Source organism: Lactuca virosa, chromosome 7 (assembly GCF_052849685.1).
Source record: "Lactuca virosa cultivar CGN04683 chromosome 7, Lactuca_virosa_CGN04683_v6, whole genome shotgun sequence".
In the NCBI taxonomy this organism is placed as follows: Eukaryota; Viridiplantae; Streptophyta; class Magnoliopsida; order Asterales; family Asteraceae; genus Lactuca; species Lactuca virosa.
This window is the reverse complement of record NC_136432.1, coordinates 190786360-190811307: the sequence shown is the minus strand read 5'-3', so window position 1 is coordinate 190811307 and position 24948 is coordinate 190786360.

The window sequence follows — 24948 nt, the reverse complement described above, 5'->3', positions numbered from 1 at the left end:
GCTGAGGTTTGAGTTTCAGCATCTCCAGTTGGGTGAAGTGCAACATTTGCTGGCGACATCAGTACTTGTCTATTTATGCTTTTTCTATTTCAGTTGTAACCCTTGATGATCATTCGAATGATAATTATTTATCAACTCTGGTTCATCAATGAATGATTGCTTCTGGATGGTTTTCTTGTTGTTTTGTGGTTTTCCTTGTAATTTTGAGAGGTTCTGAATTCGTTTGAGTCTGGTTCATTCCAAAATGGGGAGAATTGCATTATCAGAAGGAAAGATTTCAAGACTACAAGATGTCTCAAAGTTTTGTTAATTCAAGGATGAAGGGTAGCAGGTCGAGACCATTGTCAAGGATGAAGCTCGTGTGAGAATTTTTTTTCCAGCATACAGTTTGTGAGTGAATAAGAAGATGTCAAGGATTTAATGTTGTCTCTTCTGGAAGACTAGAAGCATCAGTGGCGACACATGATAGAGTTAGTGATTAGGCAGGTCGAGGGTAGTGTTGAGGGCTTCTTTTCCCGTTCTTGTTTGATTAAGTCTTTAGGGTTCAAAACACAATCTAAACAGCTGATGGATTCTAGTAGATTAAGGATTCATTTCGTAAAAGTGTAGGTTAATTTGTATTTGTAATAATTTCTTGAAAGACCATGGGTTGTGTTGGGTCAAAAATATGGTTTATACTTTACTTTTCTAGGAAAATGTAATTTTATGTCTAGGACCGTAAACAGCTTAGTGTTTACGGCCATATATGTGTTTACGGTCAGTGTTTACGGCCGTAAACAGGTTTACGGCCGTAAACCCTATTTACGGCCTAATGGGTGTTTACGGTCGTAAACCCATTTACGGCCGTAAACCCATTTACGGCCCATATTCCCCAAGTATATATATAGGTGTTAGGTGGTTGAGGAGAGATTGATGAACAGAAGAGAGTGTACGGCCAAGAGAGAGAGAAAGGAGTTTTAGTGTGTGTAAGTGTGTGAATCTTGTGTAAGGAACTTAATTCATATCATCAATACATTCAAGATTCGTCATATTCTTCTTCTCCTTCTCTTCTATTTGATCTGACATCATCCAATTGATTGGGATTCCGCACCATCAAACGGATCTGATTGATACACAAGCAGATTAGGGACTTACAATTGGTATCAGAGCTCAGACTGTATCAGTCAATTTTATCAGATCTGGAGCATATTGGATCTTATTTTTGAAAGATTTCTGCGTTTTTGGATAGATCTCTGAAAATTAGGGGGGTTTTGTTCTTCGTGTTTTTGATAAAAAGGGTTTTTTTATCGAGTTTTGGAGCTTCAAAGTCGAAAAAAATGTTGTTTTTGGTCGTAACCAGCGTGGGGGTGGCGGCGTTTACGGTCAACAGCTAGGGTTTACGAGGTTTACGGTCCGAGGTTTACGGTCCGGGGTTTACGGTCCGGAGTTTGCGGTCCGAGTTTACGGTTCGGAGTTTACGGTCCGAGTTTACGGCCCTCGGAGTTTACGGCTCGCACGTGTTCGGTCTCGTTTACGGTCAGCAGCATCCTTGCACCTCGTCCTCGCATCACATCTTCGCCTCGCACCTCGCATCACATCGCGCCTCGTCCTCGGATAAGATCCGAAGTTCGCACAGTGTGCTTTCATTAAAAAAAGGGAGAATCGTTTTTGGGGCTGCCGTGTTTCGAACTCGGGACCTCTGATTCTTCAACATCAGCGCCTTACCAACTAAGCTACCAAGGAACTTGGTTCAATCCTTCCAAATTTAATTCAAAAGGACTCCCCTACGGTTCCAATTTCGTAAATTTGTCACTTTTAACCCAAAAATCAATTTCTTTTATTTTAAAATTCCATTTTCAACCAAACATTTTATTTTTTAATTTTTGACTTTTTACTTAAAATTTTGACTTTGACTTTTAGAGTTTGACCTTTGAATTTAAACTTTGACTTTCTCGTTCAACTTTTAAATTTTCAAATTTAGCTTTTCGGTTTGACTTTTCAAGTTTGACTTTTTAAATTTGACTTTTGAGGTTGACTTTTGAGTTTTTAGTCAAAGAACTTAAAAAATAATAATTAAAAAAAATGAGTTCTTCAAACGTTCCAGTCAATGAAGTTTCATGTAATCCATCTTGTAAAACAACGATTAAGTTTCTTCGGGAATAAATTGATTTATTAAAAAGAGAAGTTGAGGACCTGAGATATGAAGGATATCAACTCAGGAAATGACAGAAACCCCTTAAGGCCCAATTAGAAACAAAAATAAAGGACTTTAAGAGAATTCAGACAGAATACAGTGAAAAATGTGAACTTTATGATTATATCAAAAGACTGAATGATGAGTTAACTACTGAGCTTGATACATTAAAGAGACAATTTGATACCGTAAATTTTGATTTTAGAAAATTTGATGGATCAAGCGAGGTAGTTGCCAACATGATTGATCATTGCATGCAGTTTAAACGAAACCAGCAAAAGGGTTTAGGATACGATAATATACCTCCTCCTTATAATCACACATATCAGTATCAACCTTTGTCAAAAGAGGAGATTGCCAACGAACCATTCATGGTTTATGGCAAGCCATCTGGTTTTGTTTCTGGAGGATTTATTAATGTTGAAAGTACTAACATTTCTACTTTCCCTGCAGATCAATCCTTCGATCAGTCAAAGCACAAAGTTGAAGGATCTGTTTTTTATAACAAAACTGAGCCTGAACATGATGTTTCTGTTTCCAATGAAAAACCTTCTGTTTCTGATATTAAAGTTGATGATACATCTTGTGATGCTTTTGATGCTTTTGCATCGGATCATGTTGAGTTAATTTTTTTTGACATATTTGATTATTTGGTTGAAAATACTGATGTTCCTGTTTCTAGCACATCTACTTCATGTGCAGGTAAAGTAGTAAAGGATAAGGATAAGGAGAACAGAACTAATTCTAGTTCTGCAAATTCTGATGATTCTGTGTCAAAGACTGATAACTTAAATTTCTTTTATGTGTTTGATTTTTTGTTTGACAATTCTGATGTTTCTGATTCAAGCACATCCACTTCACCTCCACCCTCACCAGTCACACAACCTGCTGTTGGTAAATACAGGCCACCAAAGCAAGCAAATCAAAGTGCCTGTTGCAAGTGTGCTTGTGGGAACAACAAGCGACAAGGCAAGGATACGCCACCAGGGGCTGGAAGAAACAACTCCTACGTGAAGAAGTAGACTTGCTTTCACTGTGGAACACCTGGACACATTGCCAAACATTGTCCAAATCGCGCATACGTTCCTTACTATACACAAGGCTGGCAGAACGCGCCAAGAGGGAGATACTTCAAAAGAAATCCCTCAAGGTCACGATCAGACATTGGAGACTAGAATGCCAAGAAGGCCAAGAATTCAACTCCCAAGGCCAAGAATCCAACTCCAGAGGTCAAGAAGGGAATGCCGGCCAAGAAGCCAAATCCAAGAGATGCTCCCGTGAAGCCAAAATCAAAGTCATCTCAACGGCCGACATCAAGTTCAAAATCAAGTGCTGAGCCACCCATCAGATCGAAAAAGAAATGGGTCAAACCCAACTACAAATGGGTTCCGAAAGCTCAATCTCCCAAATCAACTAATGACTCTAATATTTCTACATTTTCTGTTTGTGATAAGCAGGACATGTCATGGGAGAGAGTACCGTGCAAGAATGACAAAGGTTAACCCAGTTTCAAAATAGATTGGGTTCCAAAGACCAACTAATCCCGCTTTGTGTCGGAGCAACTATGGAGGCATATTTTTAGACTTTGGTTTGCTGGTAGTGGTTATTCCAGGCACATGATAGGGGACATCTCTCAACCAAACAACACTCAGAACATTATTTGAGAGTATGTGTCCTTTGCGGGAAGGGAAGAAAGGAAGGGATCACAAATGGGGTTAGTGCTTAACGATGTGAAGAATTTTTGGATCTGTTCTGAGATTACGCGTGCTGTTCTCAGACCTTCTGGATGCAAATTCAATCGGTGACTTACGGTTTGAGTTTTCTTCTCTATACTCCTGAATTTTTCTTAAGCTGATTCACTTTAAAGACTAATTTTTGTTTTAGGATAGTTTAAATTTGTGCATTTACTTTCGTTTCTCTCCTATGCACAAATTTAGGGGGAGAAATAAAAACCATACAAAAATTAGAAAATTTAAGAAAACCCAAAAACATTAGAAAATCAGAAAATCCAAAAAATATGTTGGTTATGAAATGAGTTTAAGGGAGATGTTTTGGGAAGTGATATAATCATGTGATAACAGGCAATCTGAATCTGTGTAAGGGACAAAATCTGAATTGTCTAGGCTTTGTGTTCGATGCGCTGGTAGACGCGAGAGATTAAAATGGACTTGACTAGGCATTAACGAACTTAAGGAATCTAGAGACTTAAAAAATCTTGACCTAGATAGATCCATTTAGCCTGACAATACGACGCTCAGATAGGTTGAGCAGGGAGATATACATGATAATCCACCGGTGACACTAAAATAATTTGTATCTAGAACCGTGGTTTAACTCTTCCTCGATGTACGAACTTTGTCCTTAATTCCGGTATTGATGGGGCGACTGGGGAATTCCGATAAAGTAGGTCTGTAGGAAATTATTTTCTTGCTTTCTTTCTGTTAGTCAAATGTTGCCTCCTCTGCGTGATTGAAATACATCCGAGCTGGACTGCAACATATGCAATTCTATTTCTCTGCATCTTCTATCTATGCAATTCTTCCTGTCTGTTAGTCATATGCTGTCTCCTTTGCGTGATTGAAATACATCCGACCTGGTACACAACATATGCACCATTCTACTTCTCAATCCATCTAAATCTGGTTAGTCATATGTTTCACCCTCTGCGAGATTGGAAGAGATCCGACCTGGGTGTATAGCATATGTATTCTAAATCTGACTTCTCTCATAATAATTGTCTGCTCACCTAAAGTAAGGTGTACTTTGGAAGTTCCTGATTATTGGGGTATGTCAGGAAGCGGGAAACATGTTCTAGTACATTTAAAATTGAAAAATCACTAGGTTGTCTGTAGATCTCGCTGCTCAATTTAGGTGGACAACAATATCTTTGGTCGTCGTCAGCTGAATGGTCCTTAAGGAATATTATCTAGCAACTTAGGATCACATTGTCTTGTCACTTATAGTATGTCCTAATTTTGTCACAATCTCTCGTGTTTAAGTGGACCACAATACCGGCGATTGACCAGATCTATTCATGAAGGGAGAGGTACTGATAAACGAATAAAGGTTGTCTAAAAACTTTGATCCCAAATCACTCTTAAAGTTAGATATCATTTTATTTTTGTTAAATTTGTTCATAGTTTCTTCTAATTTAAATATTAGGGGAGAATTAAAAATTTTAAAAACCAAACAAAAATCAGAAAATTAAAAAATCCAAAAAAAAAATAGTGTTATTTCTTTTTTATTTCTTTTTCAGAAAATATGAAAAATCCAAAAATATTTTTGTTTTTGTTTTAATTTGTGTGCTAAGTTTTCTTTTAGTTTTGTTTTGTCTTGAAAAGTGAATTCAGATGAAGATGAAACTCATGGAGTTTGTGTCGAAGATTTCTGAGCCAAGGATCCATGATCATCGAAGAATTCTTATTCGAAGGAGCAAGAAATGAAGATTATTCTTTCGACATTCAATCTTTCAACCCCAGAAGCAAGGTGAAGCTGAAATTGAAGATTATGTGACAGATTGCATTGAAGCCTCCTCAATCAGTCTGCTGCTGACTTGAACCTGCTGAAGTGATCCAGAAGATTTGTTCTCTCTGATGTTCTCTCTGAAGATTCTCAAACTGAAAGCGCTATCTATCAAGAATCAGTACATGAAGCCTCCTCACCCAATGTGCGTTCAATGTCAAATTCTGAAGAAAAGCCCAACTGCTCAAGATGAAGTCACTCATTGAAGATTCATCAAGTTCATCTTGAAGTTGTGAAGAATTTGAAGATTAATGTTGAAGCCAACCTCTCGATGAAGATTGATAAGTAAAGCCAGCTACTTTTTAGGGGGAGCTTGTTGGGTCAATTAAGAAAAGAAAGCTATAAACCAAGGGGGAGATTGTTAGGTCAAAAATATGGTTTATACTTTACTTTTCTAGGAAAATGTAATTTTATGTCTAGGACCGTAAACAGCTCAGTGTTTACGGCCATATATGTGTTTACGGTCAGTGTTTACGGCCATAAACATGTTTACGGCCGTAAACCCTATTTACGGCCCAATGGGTGTTTACGACCGTAAACCCATTTACGACCGTAAACCCATTTATAGCAATATTCCCCAAGTATATATATAGGTGTTACGTGGTTGAGGAGAGATGGATGAACAAAAGAGAGTGTACGGCCAAGAGAGAGAGAAAGGAGTTTTAGTGTGTGTAAGTGTGTGAATCTTGTGTAAGGAACTTAATTCATATCATCAATACATTCAAGATTCATCATCTTCTTCTTCTCCTTCTCTTCTATTTGATCTGACATCATCCAATTGATTGGGATTCCACACCATCAAACAGATCTGATTGATACACAAGCAGATTAGGGACTTACAGGTTGAAACATACCCATTGGCTGAAATAGGCCATATTGTTTTGGTTAGATATTTCCTACTATTATTCATGAGGGTTTTCAGATTTGAGTGGATGTGTAGAACAGTTTAATCTTTTTTTGGGTTGCTTGTTTACAGTTTCACTCTATCTACTGTGTGCGAGGTTGTCAGCGATGACGGTTGGCCATCGATTCTGTAGTCCAGTTATCAGTAAGACGGCGCGAGGCTGGGGAGATCTTGGTCAGATCAAATCTATCAGCTTTTGGTCGACATGGTTTGTGTATGGGGTGGCTTTGTCTTCATATAAGACGAGAACGATCCAAGAATTTCCAAATTATGATCAAGGAATTAGTCCGTCTCGATGTTGGTTAATTATGATGTATTTGGTGTTCCTCCTTTTGTCTGGTCAAGTGTTTCTCGCTAGGGGTAAGCATTAAGACCGGATCAGACCAGCTCAAACACTGGACCGGTTTTGGAGAATTTTGTAGACCTTGGATCGGATAGGTTTGAGGTTTACTGGGTCTGGGTCTAGGTCGAGGTCCAATTTTTCTGGTTCTTATACCTCATTGGATCAATACAACTTTAAATTTATACGATACAACTCATTACAAAGAATACCTTTTTAGGTTAAATAATTTAATACTTTTTTGGGTTTGATACAACTCTTTAAAACAAATACGTTTTTGGGTTTGATACGTTAAATAAATAAAATTGCAACTACTTGGCGGATTTAATCTTCATTTAACAAAAAAAAAGGTGATTTGATAGTAGGATCAAGCAAAATCGCAAAGTACATAAGATTGTTCATCATATTATAGGCACCCCAATATTTCGTCTTCATGTCCTTTACCATTTCAATAAATATTGGTTTGGTTAACCAATTTCTTATATGTATTTCCACATCTAAGACTTCTCGGATAAAAATATTTACCAAAGGTTTTGATGTAGCCAAATAATCTTTGTTTTGGTGTTGAATTTTTTAAAGAAAGCCACCATATCCATTACCACTTCGAACTAAGAATTATCCGGTACTCTATCGAGATCACTTTCATATGAGTTATCTGTCAACAATACATTAGTTTCAAAATTATAGTCTAAAAAAGGTTTAAATATTTCAGCTTTTATATACCAACTTTGAAGGCTTATAATTCATTGAATATAACACCAACACGGCAAAAATATAGTCTAATATCATGTACAAACTCTAAATTACACTCTGAAAAACACTGCATGCCAATCCGACTTAAAGCAATAGAGATATGCATGTTTAATGATTTTCACAGAATACAAAAGTCAAAAAAATATCTGAAAAACTGAAATATTTCAACTTTGATATACCAACATTGAAAGCTTTTAATTCATCGAATATAACACAAAAAACGACAAAATATAGTCTAAAATTATGTAAAAACTTTAAATTACACACCGGAAAGAATCACATGCCAATCCGACTATAAACAAATAAGATATGCTTGTTGAAAGATCTTCACAGATTACAAAAGACAAACAATAGCTGAAAAGCTGATATATTTCAGCTTTGATATCCCAACGGTGAAGTCCTGTAATTTATTTATAACACCAAAATCGACAAAATTATAGTCTAAAATTATGTACAAACTCAAAATTACACGCTAGAAATAATTGTATGGAAATCCGACTGAAAATGAACGAGATATGATTGTTTAATTATTTCACAGAATACATCATACAAAAAAATAAAAATCTAATATAACTTTAAAATAAATAATACCTCTTAAACTAAATTCCATAAACGCCTCTCGTAACTGGTATGCAGACGTCAATAACTCAAGACTTGAGTTCCATCAGGTAGTTGTGTCACCACATAGAAACCTCTTCGTTTGTAACCTATAATCTTTTATCACTTTCTCGAACTTGTTTATTCTTTATGGTGACAATATAATATATTGTACAACATTTTGGACACACTTAACATTATAAATTTTGTATTTTAGTCCCTATGTAAAAGGTTTAATTTGTCTAATAATTAGGTCCAAAACTGGTTCTTCACTCGCAATCGGCCGAACTAGTAAAAAAACCAGACATATATTCCTCAATTCCTAGAACTGAGAACTGGCCCGGGGGTCTAAAAAAGGGTCTAGGTCCGGTCCACCGGTCTAGTCTAGTCCGGTCTACAGGTCCAAAAGCTTACCTCTATTTCTCGCTAAGGATTAGATCGGTACATGTGTTATAAGGCGGTCATTTGTGTCGAGTGTCGTACAAGTCCTACGCAAGACGAAATTCGCTTGGAAGTTTTCACTCAAGAATGGATCATGCTCCGGCTTGTGGAAACCTTTTAAATATTTATCTTTAAAACTTAGTAAAGGGGGATGTGGCGGCTAGTTCAGAAAGGAGTACGCTCAGAAGAATCCTTAAAAGGGCTTGCAGGAAGTTTAAGGAGTAATGGGTAAGAACAGATTTCGAGGACGAAATCTAATTTAAGTGGGGGAGATTTTTAACACCCATTTTCTTATTTCGATCAATCAAAGACTTAAGGATGTTAATGATGAGGTTTTTGGCAAAAAACCTTATGACATGGTGTGGTAAGATGATGACCATGACTTGGCCATGACACATAGTGAAGAAGTGTGTCCGGATGGCAGTCACAATATGACAAGATGACGTCCACGACGTAGTATCCATTGCAACACAAGACCAAGATTTTAGGATTTCTTCTATATTTAAAGACCTTAAGTCTTGAATTATGCCATTACCCTCAGCCTTTATTCCCCTTTTCTAAATACTAGCCTCCTTTTAAGGGTTGTACGCTTGGTGGCTTGGTTTTGAGCTTTCTTTCATGTTTTTTGAAGCTTTAGGAAGAAGGAACTCCATATTGGTGCAAGGAAGCAAAGAGCTAGCTTATACCCTTCACCTTCTTCAGATTTCTGAGTCATTTGAGGTATGAATCATGTATCTTGACCTTTGTTCTCTTCACTTCAAGATTATGCTCTTTATGGATGGTTTTGGTCCCGTTCATGAATTCTTTTGTAAACTGTAGAGCTTGTTATGGCATTCTAATGATAAATGTACTTCTGTTAGGTGAGAAAAGGGTTCAATATTGGAGTTATCTTGAATCCATGCACAAGAACTTGTCCTTTGGAGGACTTAATGGACGTAGGATTGTAGATCTTGCCTAGTCATAATGTCGTAATGGATAAAGTTGGAAACTTTATCCATTAAGTCATTAAGAATTAATTCCTTAATGAGAAAAATGCTTACTAAACGAAACCACGACGTGGCCAATGGCTTTCCATGGCATGGTGGTGCTCAGTTATGCGACTATTTTTCCAGACTTTGCCACGACATGGCTATGTGCTTGCCACGACATGGTGGCTGCTGACTTGTTGAATGTTGAATTTTTGACATGCTTGAACTTAGGTCTGACTTAAGGGATTGGGTTTTTTGATTGAGGATTGATCATTATTTGGTGTTAGTCAGTTCATGGGATTGATATGTGCAATGAGTTAAGTAGGTTATGTTTATCTGGTTCTGCGATGCAGATGAGTTTCTCACTACGCCACATATGACATTGTATACCCTTTGTATGTTAGGATAATGGTACTGTTAGAGTACAAGTATGCTAGTTGACTCAGATAACTTCTTGTTATGTATGTGCATAATGGGACACTTGGTATGATGGTATGCTAGATTTGTAGGGTCTTGCATGTTGATTGTATGATATTGTTAGGTTTCATGTTTGGTTAGGATAATGATAACATTATTTGATCATTGAGTGGACATCCTAGGGGTTGTCTGTAGTTTAAGTCGGATAGCCTGAGAACTCTTAGTCTAGGCTTCAATGCATGTTCCTTGTTTGGTTGTAGCTTTAGAGTAGGATCATCTGCTTGACTGAATATCCCACTCCAGACTACATATGACTACATATTCATGAGGTGGTTGTCAGTATTAGCATTGTCCCCGATATGGATGTGGTTCCGACGAGAGGTCGATGACTACAGGGTGTTTGAGAGCCGATAGTTGTAACGCGTGCAGATTTGGGTTAGACATTTGTCACACCCCCAAACCAGAATGGCGGAAACGTTCGGGGGCGGTGGACTTTAGGTAAGTATCACAACACATGCAATATAGTAATCAAAGTACAAATAACCATTGCATTAATAAGTATAAGTTTTACATAAGTGTTTAAACATTACATATTCAAACACCAAAGTAGGTACAGTAGAAGACAAGAGTCGCGGTACGGTACTAGGTAGTCTTCTCAAAAGCTTCGGGAGTGTACCTGTCTACTGGATTCCTGAGAATACAAGTTATTTGGAAAGAGTAGATCAGCATTTAAGCTGGTGAGTTCATAAGTATTTTAGTTCTGATAAGTATACTCTAAGTTCTTTGGATAAGTTCATTGGTTTCTCCAGGAAATCCTATATTTCCTGAGGTGATTAACTGATAACCTCAATAGTTTCCCTCTATAATTACTTAGTTTATATTGTTTATATATAACCCAATATCGAATGGATAGTTAAATGGGTGTATTTGTCCTAAGCCCACAACCAAACAAGGAACATGAAGTAAGGCGGAAGTCACACATTTCACTGTTAATCGGATATTACATATGTATAACTCTAATGTAATAACTAAGGAATTATAGAATTAACCACTAAAGGTCTTTGATGTTATACTAGTTTACAGAGATTGAATGACTAAGTTCCATTTGATAAGTAGTTTAATTCCATAAACCGTTTCATTTGTAAAAGTGGTTTAATCCCATAAACCGTTTCCTTTGTATAAGTGTTCTTAGTTATATATGTTTAATAGTAAAAACCTTAGTATTAATCCTGGAAAATATTATATTATCCATAATACTGCCTTGTGGTTTTAAATGTTCAAAACCAGGAATACAATACTTGATTTCATGATACGTAGCTTTTACTGTAAGTAAAAACTACAGAAGGTATATTTGGTCGGGATGTAATTATCTTTTCTTATTGATTTAAGAGAAGTATATTACTTAGTAATTCACTCGTTGTTTTATCCATGTGAGTTTTATTAACCATACTAATATGACTGATATGCCTGGTGCGACGTTCTTCAGGGGTCGGTATGATGTATTATTACCTCGTGTTTGCTAACTCTGGTACTCTGTATAATACCTTTGTTAATGCAAACCCGGTATGATGTATTATTACCTCGTGTTTGCTAACTCTGGTACTCTATATAGTACCTTCATTAATGCAAACCCGGTATGATGTATTATTACCTCGTGTTTGCTAACTCTCGTACTCTTTATAGTACATTCGTTAATGCAAACCCGGTATGATGTATTATTACCTCGTGTTTGCTAACTCTGGTACTTTGTATAGTACCTTCGTTAATGCAAACCCGGTATGATGTATTATTACCTCGTGTTTGCTAACTCTGGTACTCTGTATAGTACCTTTGTTAATGCAAACCCGGTATGATGTATCTTTACTTCTTTAATATGTTGTTTGTATATTAAGGGTATTATACATATCTTGGTATAGTTGAATGAATTTTTGGTAATTTCCTTGGAAAGTATACAGTCGTGAATCATACTTGTATATTTAGTTTTGAATCATAAATTATACCTATTATAATTTATATGTTCTATCTGATTAGCATGATTTCTCATGGATGAACACCTTTGCTCAGCCTGATACAAAAGTAATGATACCAAAAGGAGTAACCTATTATACTCATATATGTATAATATATATATATATATATATATATATATATATATATATATATATATATATATATATATATATATATATAATTAAGAAGGAAACGACCTTCAGACAAATAATACAACCTTAATTCCACATCCAAAGAAGGAAAAGGAAATAAGATACTTCATTAGTCCTAAACCCTTCAAATCTTATTTATATATTTATACATATATAAACATGATTTTGGCATTGATAATTTGAAATAGTTTATAAAACATTTTTCAAAGAATTTAACGAAGTTTTCATGACTTTAAAGATTTAACATGGCTTTAAGTCATTTTGGAAGTATTTGGTAATTCTTAAAAGCATACGGAAACATCACACAAAGAGTTATTAACATAATTTAATATTGTGTTAAACTTGTATCCCCCCCCCCCTAAAAAGCATTTAAAAACCATTAAAAAGGTAAATTATAGGGGTATGAACTCACTTTGATAAGCGGTGCTTTGGGCAGCGTTACGTTTCCCGGAAAGAGTTTATTTGACGAGAAACCGGCTCAAATCGGATAGAGTTTCGACTGGAGAGAGGATAACTTCTCGAGAATTCCGGGGCTCTGGGGCTTGCTTCGGGCTTTAGACACGATTTCGGGGCCTTGGGGGGTCGTGAGAAAGTCTAGGGGTGAAAATGTGAAAAATGGTGAATTTAGGGGTGAAAAATCCCTTCCATCCGAGAAGGCTCGCACCCTTTATATAGGGGTGCGAGGGTGCGGTCCGAAGGGTGAGTCAGCAGCCACCTGGCGAGGCGAAGGTGAGTCAGAAGGACACGCGACATCTGCTGCGAAGGCCACGAGGCCGAAGTCTAAGGCGGTGCGCAGTTCGGACCCGATGCGAGGCACGTGCTTCGGACAGATGGAGGCTTCTAAGTGGACCGATCTTCGGTCCAATGGGGAAGGAGGATGATGACTTCAGACCAATCAGGAGATGCCACGCGAGGCTGCGGTCCAATGAGAAGCGAACACCTGTCTGATACGTGGAAGCCTCGCATGCGAGGATGACGTGTCCGAGGAGTGACTCATGCGATTTTTCCCGCTTTTCTAGATTTTTCGATTTTCGTGCCAAAAACTTACAAAATTCACAACTTTCGCATACGAGCTCCGTTTTTAGTGTTCTTTATATGCACGCGTAGGTAAAGTTATACTCTACGAATTTCGTTTAGACTTCGTCGGCTAATTTTGAATTTATTTTAAATATTATTATTTTTAACAGACCAGGACAGTAAATCCGTTAAAAATTCATAACTTCTTCATTCGAGGTCCGTTTTCGTCTGTCTTTTTACCGTTGTACTACTTTTGACGAGACCTTCGATTCTCGTTTAATTTGTGTCGGCTAAATATCGATCGATTTATATTTCGAATTTTTAGCTGTCTACTGCTAAACCGAAAATTAGAAAAATCATAACTCCCTCATACGAAGTCAGATTTTTACGTTCTTTTTATGAACGTTCTCGGTTTAATATATTCTACAACTTTAATTTAGATTGTTAAGGATAAAAAGCCTTTTTATCGAAAATTCACTTTTTACACTGAATAGTGTTTTGCCGGTTTTATCGCGGATTTTCGATTGGTCATAACTTCTTCGTTATAACTCGGATTTCAGGGTTCTTTATGTTTTTGGAAACCTTGTTACAGACTCTACCACTTGGTTCATCCCAATTATGATTATTGATCAATTTATTTTTGACCAAAATTTGACTGGTGTCACATTATCCCCCCGTTAGAGGGAATATCGTCCCGAAATTTAAGTCTAAAGTGATACTTATGGACCAGGTCTAATATTTCCTTCCCAAGTGAATCAAGTCCTTGGTTTGTAATCCAGCGAACCTTCATTAACGGGATAAGACTTTACTTGGTTCTTTCGATTTCCCTATCCATGATTTTCATTGGTTCCTTTACAGAGCGTATACTTTTATTTAACTTGATTTCATCGAGTGAAATAACAAGTGTTTCATCGGATAGACACCTCTTTAGATTAGATATGTGAAAGATAGGATGAATGTTATTAAGTTTTTGTGGTGGTTTAAGTTTAAAAGTACAAGACCGGTTCTGGTAAGAATCTCAAATGGTCCTATGTACCTTGAATTTTGTATTCCACGCTTTCTCAAGTGTATCTTGTCCTTCCAGGGTGAGACCTTCATATGACAAGGTCATTAATCCTGGAATTCCAAGGGTTTTCTTTTATCGAAGCCGTAGCTTCTCTGATTAACTCTGGAAACTTTATGTCGCTTCCTGATTCGTATTTTGTTTTTGGTAGTTTCTCGGATGAATTGCAGATAAGCGAAGGTGCTGTGTGGAAATTGGATCTCTAGCTAGTTGCGTATTACCTAATTTAGCCCAGTGCAGATAGAATCTGCACTTGTGACCACAGAAGGTTTTGAATGGAGCAACTTGAATGCTAGCGTGATAAAGGACTCGACTACTTGGTAAATGGGTATTCCATTCTTTACCATAGTCGATCATATAGGATCATGACTGCTCTAGTTCCTAAAGATTTTTTAGTGACTGCCTGAACTGGAGATGATTCTATTATCTCAGCGGAGATAACAGATATTGGAATACCGTGCACTCACACGTTCTATTTATCTTCTCTAATTGCCACATTTTCAGGTTTCAAGGCTTCCTGTTGAGCCTCCTTACTTTGCGTTGAGAGATTTGAATGGGTTATCATAGTCAATGATTGGCACTATAACCTGGGTACTCTTTCCGACTTAGGGTGTCAGCTACTATATTGGCTTTGTCGAGATGATTACGAATTTCGAATTCATAGTCATTTAGCAGCTCGACCCATTGTCGTGATCTCATGTTGAATTCTACCTGGTAGAATACATGATGCTGGCTTTTGCTCCGAAGTTCATGATCAGACCCATACCTGGCTCATCCACCATTACCTCGTGTATACAAGTCGTATATAATTTAGATTTCACAAAACGTTCGGATAGGTGACTCTGCCCCAGGTCCACAACCAAACAAGGAACATGCGATAGGTCGGAATCACACATCCTTAATCTTGTTAAGTATAACTTATATACCACTCTCGTGTATACACTTAGCAGCGATAGATTAACTTAATGAGTTCTTAGTCTCTATTCTTGAACTTGACCTGCGGTATAATGATTTTCCTATGAGATCTATTGAGGTACTTTGGTAGTTACTGACTTCTATGACTACTTCGGTGCTTTTCGTTTGAAGTTTCCTGTCTACTAAGTAGGCTAGAATGGCGTGATACTCTTCGCATGGGTACTTCTGGAGTTTTGAAATGAGAGACAACCTAAGGGTTATACGTTATGGATTGGAAGAATTTCATCTTATGGCTGAATAAGGAAAAAGTTCTCTTATACAACATAAGAATTTGCACATCGTAAGGGCCAGGCTAAACCATGTCGAATGAGGATGTCGGAATTTTCTCGATGAAATAGATATTAAGTCGTTCTGGGAGAAAATTATCACTAGGATGATATCCTATGTACCTAAGTTTTCAGCGCTTCTGGTTTTATTCTGTTATTATCGCTACGAACCCCTTTTTGATTCGAAATTGGCGGGTACTACCAATACGAGGGTTCTGATAATTTGAAATTATGAACTTTCATGAAGCGATCCTTACTAGGTCTCTCTATAATCGCTTGATGTATACAAGTAATGTATAATTAAGATTGGTAAGACCTTTGACTGACCAACCCTGCCCTAAATCCACAACCAAACAAGGAGCAGGAAATGAGGCGGGATTACTCACTCTAAGTCTACAAATCTTAATTATAACTGACCCTTATGTATACACTAAGTCATCATAGCTTACCTGTTAGGGTTTCAAATTTTATATAATTGTTGTGATTTAATTTGAACGAGAGAGTAATCATAATTATAGAAAATTATCGGGGTTTGGAAGCCCACCAAAATATAGCAGGGTTCTTTGATGCTTTCCCATGTATTGGGATCAAAATCTTCCTGCTCCCCCGTCGTTCTTCTCTGTTGGACAATCCCTCTTCTAATGTCCTATTTCACCATAAAGGTGACATATGGGAATGGTTCCAACATCGGTAGTTGAAGTGATGAACTCAACTGGAGTTCTACAGATGCGGGCGGTATGCCCCTTCAAGTTGCATCTATTGCAATGTAGCTCTCGGCAAACTCCATGATGATGGTAGTTGCACTTGCTGCATTGTGGGAGGTTTCCTAAGTACGGCTTGGTTGGTGCTAGAATAACAGGGCTGATGGGGGTATTGAATGCCCCAATTCGTTGCCCTCTGTTAGGTTCTTGAGTTGAACAACTCCCTTTCTTGTTCTCGAACTTTCGTTTCAGGATATTAGGCTTAAGGTTCAAAGTTTCCTTATAAGTAGGTGCTCGTTGCTGTACTTGGAGATCACCACCATCGGGGTTACCGATAGCATTACTACTAACATTTGCATTGTTAGCATTAAGGTGTGCCATGACAGCTACTACACCTGCTGTGACCGCAGCTTGAAACGTAGCCGCATCTATCTGAAGGATTGGTGTTTCGCTGGTGGGTTGGTTACATTTCTTTGGAGGCATGATTCTGTTACATGATAAGAAAATGAGCTCATGAGCGACGATAGTTGTCTCTAAATGTATTCTAACCATTTGTATCTACGTATAAATCTTTCGTTTTGTTATATTGTTCTTAATGATTCGACCTGCATCCCTATGATGCAGTCCTGGTAAGGAACAAAAATAAGTTTCTAGAATGGTTATGAACCGAGTATCATCCGAACTAAGTTACCTTCGTTTGGTGGATATCGTTTCCCAATTTTCGAAAATATTCGAAAACAATTCATTATAGTGTCTATATAAAATAGACTTATGAATTTGAGAAGTAATCACTATCAATTAAGATTTCGTGATCTGATTTATTGTTATTAGCTGTGACAGGAAAAGGGGATAAGCTCAAAACCTAATGTGAGTAATGAAATCAGTAACTCACTAGGTTGAATCGATTTACTAGTTATTACTTAGATGAAATGGTGCTCAAACACTTCACATGAATCATGCGTGGTTTTCCTTTGTTCTCTGTTCTATTCTGGGTGGTAATGATTTGTTCTCTCCTGGTATCTATAGGGTGTCCTTCTCCTCTGTAGGTATATTGAATTCCCGGGCTGTCTTACTTCCGATTCTGACACTGATCCCCATTACTCCGTAATGAATATTTTGGAATCTCGGAAGTTCATGCAAATCTCTCATTGGTGTCCTTAATAGGGTAAGGGCACTAAATGATTTCTATAGTTTATGTACTTCTCCTATGTTACTTTCTTGTGATTCTCCTAATGAAATTCTGTTGGATCCTCCTTGACTCTTCTATTGATTGCTGGAGTAACTATGTTTATCTAACGGGTTTATACGAGAATGGGAATGTCTAAAGAATCTATGAGAAAATTTGAATTTTTACGAAGGTGATCCTTCCTGGTCCTCCAATAATCACATGGTGTGTACCGATTATATATAATCCAGATCAAATAGACCTTTGCATAAGTAATCCTACTCTAAAACCACATCCAAACAAGAAAAAGGAAGTAGAGTGAAAATCACGTATTCTAAGTCTATAAAATCTCGGCTATATATAACCTTAACGTGATTACTTAGTAATTATAGACTTATTAGAAAGGATCTTTTTAACATTTCCCCAAAGGTATGTAAAATACCTCCATGTTATTTTAGTTACGAGTTTGATTCTTGGACTTCTAGATATAAGAACTTGACAAGTTTTCAGTTTTCTTGTTATAGCATCTTAAAATACTACCATCGTATTTTAATCTTTATGTTTGGTTCTAGAATTCTTCTGGTGCTTAGGTAAGTTTTAGACCAGTTGCAACACTACAATCACTCCCCAAACACATGTTGGTCATATCTCAAATGAATATAGTTCATCAGGCTATATTGATCCCGTATATGATTACGTCACTGTCTGGGTTTAACTGTAATGTCCAACATCCAAATACTTTTGTTTTGTTCTTCTTGTGATACTCATTCTTGTATATATACTCTGCATGTACTTATACTTTTATAAAATATTGTTATAATTTTAAAGTATAACTATTGGTCAGAGTGTTTTTATCCCAATGGGTTTATAGTTGTATATCTTTTATTACTGATATACTGAGTTCACTATAAACATTGCTCTGATACCAATCTGTCACACCCCCAAACCAGAATGGCGGAAACTTTCGGGGGCGGTGGACTTTAGGTAAGTATCACAACACATGCAATATAGTAATCAAAGTATAAACAACCCTTGTATTAATAAGTATAAGTTTTACATAAGTGTTTAAACATTACATATTCAAACACCAAAGTAGGTACACTAGAAGACAAGAGTCGCGGTACGGTACTAGGTAGTCTTCTCAAAAGCTTCGGGAGTGTACCTGTCTACTGGATTCCTGAGAATACAAGTTATTTGGAAAGAGTAGATCAGCATTTAAGCTGGTGATTTCATAAGTATTTTAGTTCTGATAAGTATACTCTAAGTTCTTTGGATAAGTTCACTGGTTTCTCCACGAAATCCTATATTTCCTGAGGTGATTAACTGATAACCTCAATAGTTTCCCTCTATAATTACTTAGTTTATATTGTTTATATATAATCCAATATCGAATGGATAGTTAAATGGGTGTATCTGCCCTAAGCCCACAACCAAACAAGGAACAGGAAGTAAGGCGGAAGTCACACATTTCACTGTCAATCGGATATTACTTATGTATAGCTCTGATGTAAAAACTAAGGAATTATAGAATTAACCACTAAAGGTCTTTTATTTATACTAGTTACAGAGATTGAATGACTAAGTTCCATTTGATAAGTAGTTTAATTCCATAAACCGTTTCATTTGTAAAAGTGGTTTAATCCCATAAACCGTTTCCTTTGTATAAGTGTTCTTAGTTATATCTGTTCTATAGTAAAAACCTTAGTATTAATCCTGGAAATATTGTATTATCAATAATGTTGCCTTGTGGTTTTAAATTTCAAAACCAGAAGTACAATACTTGATTTCATGATACGTTGCTTTTACTGTAAGTAAAAACTACAGAAGGTATATTTGGTCGGGATGTAATTATCTTTTCTTATTGATTTAAGGGAAGTATATTACATAGTAATTCACTCGTTGTTATATCCATGCGAGTTCTCTTAACCATACTAATATGACTGATATGCCTGCTGTGACGTTCTTTAGGCGTCGGAAACGGTATGATATTTGACACCTTAGGCCTGCCGGCCAAACTGTAGCGAACAGTAGAGGTGCGGGATTGTCAGTCCCATATAGATCTATACACAAATTCATGCTCTCCCTACAAGAGATTCTGGTTAATAGGTCAGGACTTAAAAGTCGTACTTAGATAAGTACACCGTGAAGGATCTCACAAATTTATTGTTTCAACGAGATTTAGGATGTATTATTATTACCCTGTGATTGCTAACTCTGGTACTTTGTATCGTACCCTTGGTTAATGCAAACCCGGTATGATGTATTATTACCTCGTGTTTGCTAACTCTGGTACTCTGTATAATACCTTTGTTAATGCAAACCCGGTATGATGTATTATTACCTCGTGTTTGCTAACTCTGGTACTCTGTATAGTACCTTCATTAATGCAAACCCGGTATGATGTATTATTACCTCGTGTTTGCTAACTCTGGTACTCTTTATAGTACCTTCGTTAATGCAAACCCGGTATGATGTATTATTACCTAGTGTTTGCTAACTCTGGTACTTTGTATAGTACCTTCGTTAATGCAAACCCGGTATGATGTATTATTACCTCGTGTTTGCTAACTCTGGTACTCTGTATAGTACCTTTGTTAATGCAAACCCGGTATGATGTATCTTTACTTCTTTAATATGTTGTTCGTATATTAAGGGTATTATACATATCTTGGTATAGTTGAATGCATTTTTGGTAATTTCCTTGGAAAGTATACAGCCGTAAATCATACTTGTATATTTAGTTTTGAATCATAAATTATACCTATTATAATTTATATGTTCTATCTGATTAGCATGATTTCTCATGGATGAACACCTCTGTTCAGCCTGATACAAAGGTAATGATACCAAAAGGAGTAATCTATTATACTCATATATGTATAATATATATATAATTAAGAAGGAAACGACCTTCGGACAAATAATACAACCTTAATTCCACATCCAAACAAGGAAAATGAAATAAGATACTTCATTAGTCCTAAGCCCTTCAAATCTTATTTAAATATTTATACATATATAAACATGATTTTGGCATTTATAATTTGAAATAGTTTATAAAACATTTTTCAAAGAATTTAACGGAGTTTTCATGACTTTAAAGATTTAACATGGCTTTAAGTCATTTTGGAAGTATTTGGTAATTCTTAAAAGCATACGGGAACATCACACAAAGAGTTATAAACACAATTTAATATTGTGTTAAACTTGTATTCCCCCCCCCCCCCCCCCCGGCTAAAAAGCATTTAAAAACCATTAAAAAGGTAAATTATAGGGGTATGAACTCACTTTGATAAGCGGTGATTCGGGCAGCGTTACGTTTCCCGGAAAGAGTTTATTTGACGAGAAACCGGCTCAAACCGGGTAGAGTTTCGACTGGAGAGAGGATAACTTCTCGAAAATTCCGGAGCTCCGGGGCTTGCTTCGGGCTTTAGACACGATACCGGGGCGTTGGGGGGTCGTGAGAAAGTCTAGGGGGTGAAAATGTGAAAAATGGTGAATTTAGGGGTGAAAAATCCCTTCCATCCTAGAAGGCTCGCACCCTCTATATAGGGGTGCGAGGGTGCGGTCCGAAGGGTGAGTCAGCAGCCACCTGGCGAGGCAAAGGTGAGTCAGTAGGACACGCGGAAGCTCCTGCGAAGGCCACGAGGCCGAAGTCTAAGGCGGTGCGGAGTTCGGACCTGGTGCGAGGCACGTGCTTCGGACAGATGGAGGCTTCTAAGTGGACCGAACACGTGTCTGATACGTGGAAGCCTCGTATGCGAGGATGACGTGTCCGAGGAGTCACTCATGCGATTTTTCCCGGTTTTCTAGATTTTTCGATTTTCGTGCCAAAAACTTGCGAAATTCATAACTTTCGCATACGACCTCTGTTTTTGGCGTTCTTTATATGCACGCGTAGGTAAAGTTATACTCTACGACTTTCGGTAAGACTTCGTCGGCTAATTTTGACTTTATTTTAAATATTATTATTTTTAACCGACCGGGACAGAAAATCAGTTAAAAATTCATAACTTCTTCATCCGACGTCCGTTTTCGTGTGTCTTTTTACCGTTGTACTACTTTTGACGAGACCTTCGATTCTCGTTTAAGTTGTGTCGGCTAAATATCGATCGATTTATATTTCGAATTTTTAGCTGTCTACTGCTAAACCGAAACTTAGAAAAATCAGAACTCCCTCATACGAAGTCAGATTTTTACGTTCTTTTTATGAACGTTCTCGGTTTAATATAGTCTAGAACTTTCATTCAGATTGTTAAGGATAAAAAGCCTTTTATCGAAAATTCACTTTTTACACTAAACAGTGTTTTGCCGGTTTTATCGCGGATTTTCGATTGGTCATAACTTCTTCGTTATAACTCGGATTTCAGTGTTCTTTATGTTTTTAGAAACCTTGTTACAAACTCTACCACTTTGTTCATCCCAATTACGATTATTGATCAATTTATTTTTGACCAAAATTTGACTGGTGTCACAACATTTAATATATAACAGACAATCTTAGCCAAAGATATAGTAGTCTTAATTAATATCATGTGGATATTAGGAGCGCTTAAATCCCAGTTCTCATGAAGAGAGTATTCTTCTTCGAAGTTTCGCGATTAAACAGACACGACGATACACGTCGTAAATATTTAATCAAAGATAGGATGGTTATTAGCCTAAGTAATCTAAACAAAAGTCGTAGTAATTGTAAAATTGAACTCGTGCATATAGGGAACATCCAAATATGACTTCATATAAGGAATTTATAATTTTTCAAATATTCAGCATAACGTTGTACAACACAGAAACTGAAATTAGAATCAATCGATTGTTAGGCAGAACAATCTAAACGAAAATCGAATATCTCATGACTAAGAATCCGCCAATATAAAGACAGTCGAAAATGATGAGAGAGTTATGATTTTTATATAGAGGTTAACAGTCTAATCCTGTTAAAATTGTAACTTTAAAAATAAAGTAAGAACTAGCAGACATAGTCTAAATGAAAGTTATAGTAATCATCGATAGCTACTCATGGATATAAAGAACATCGAAAACAGAGCCCGCATGAAGAAGGTATGATTTTTTGAAAATTTCTTGTTGGCGCCCCACCCACATATGCGTGACATGTACTTCTAGAACGTAGAACACAACCCACCACTATTTCGAGACATGTCATTATGCGAGACAAATGAAATAGTTGGAGGGCGTGGCGTGTACCTCAAATGGCATTGTGTGCCTGGTCAAGACTCAACCAATAAATAGAGTAATCAACCCTCATTTAATCCTCAAAATTTTCTGAATTCTCTATCAACATTTTAGTCTCGGTTTTAAGATCATTCTTCAAGGTTTTGGAGTTTCTTAGCTTAACGAAGCTCTGGCTATCTAGGCTTGACTAGTAGAAGCTCTCGAGTCAGAGTTCTGCTAGTACAATTTCTGATTTTCGTTAGAAAATAAGTTATGCTGCACTTATCTTAATTTGAGTGTAACTTATATTTATATTCATATTCGTTAATATGAACTTATAAATAAGATTTATTAGTGATGCCATGTCATAATATTGTTTGATCTACATACGTAGATGATGTCTAGGCTAGATTCATTGAAGTGTCTAAACTGAGATTTCCAAGTAGTATACTTTCTACACCAATTAGAACCTACATCCGATATGATCTTACATGGTTGTTCCTTATCAACTATAGATCAGTAGACATTGAGATTATTGAGAAATATGGAATATCATTAGTCACAAGAATATAAGACTAAATATTAATGATATTTGTACCTAGGTCATATCAAAGGAAAAGCCAAAGTGTTAAGTGGAGCACTACCGAGATCACCAATTATCCACTTTTAACAAGTGAGTGCATAGTTACTTTCATCTTACACGTAGATATGAAATATTTTGATAATTAAGTGTTATATGTGCCTAATATCTATTATTAAGACCTTCTATTTTAGATGAAACTATTTGAGATGATTTTATTTAACCGTATATATATTTTTTCATACTTATAATATATTGGGTAGTGAAGGGTAAAGAGAGATGAAAATAATGATGGCATGCCATGACTTTTTATGGTACTACTCTACTAGAAATGTAGTCACCTAGTAGGGTATTTATGATGACCACGAACTATTCAAGACAAGTTAGGTCAAACATGGATATGCTTGCAACTTGTAGATATTTACAAGCCATACACGGGTAGGTTTATACTTGTAGGTCTTAATCGATCATAGATGGGTATGTTTACAACTTGTAGATATTAATAAATTATATACGGATAGGTCTACAACCTGTACGCATACATGACCCATACGCAGATAAGTCTAAGACCTATAGGTGTTAGTAAAATGTACAAGGGCAGGTCTCCGACCTGTGGATGTTAAGAAACCACATACGGACATGACAACGACGAATAGGTATGAATCAACTACTTACCATATACTTTGTTCACCCCATGGTTGTCTTATTAACTTATATTGCTAAGGAATCCCTGAGGCAGTGTTATCCACTTAGAGATTCCTTAGGATACATCCCTTGAACTCATCGGTTTAGGATTAGGGAGTGAGAATAACGGGAATGGGTAATTGGGTTATTTGTTTGATGTGAAATAAATAATTATAACAAATTAATTATAATATTTTCGGTCGAAAACCATATGTACTCACCAGGCTTCCAAGTTTGACCCACTCAGTTGCTTTGTATCATAGGCAGTTGTACAAAGGTACGTGGATAGTAATGTTTGAATCCGATGATAGATTAGATGAGGCGTAGGCCATAGTATAATATTACGGTTTTAGATCTGTAACGTTTATGTTTATGTTTATGTTTCTTGTATCAATTATCACATCCTAAATTTTTAATAATCACTGAAAAAAAATTTCGGAAATACTTTTCTGTGACAAATTACGCAATTTAAAGATTATTTTGTATTAAAATTAACATAAAGAAAAGGTGTTTTCAAACCGTAAAAATGGGGATGTCACAGTTGGTATCATATCATTATTTTAAGAGAACTAAGAAATTATGTGGATTTCTAGACTTAATCTTAGAATGCTAAGCAACGATACTGAGGTGTTAGTCCATATTAAATTAGGTTGTATACCTAAATAGACACAAGCTCTAGCTTATTTTAAGATAAGATTCCTAATATATTGTTATGTGTTAAAATGATTGATATTATAGCATACTTTAGGTTGCCTACCTAAATTACTATTGGTTGACTAGATCTAAGGTCTATTGTCGACCTTGATTTGGAAACTTTATGTGTTTAGGATTCTAAAAGTATAAATTACTGTATTAGAACTAGCGTATAATTTTTCGGAGCGATAAGGAGGATTATACGTCTAAACATAAATAAAACCTCCCCTATCATAATAAAGTTACGTCTCAATACACTAAACGCCTAAGTTGGTGTACGAATTATCATGGTGAGAAATGGGAACAAAATCTTCAACCGGAACCTCGATGTATTATTGAGTGTGCACAAGAAGTT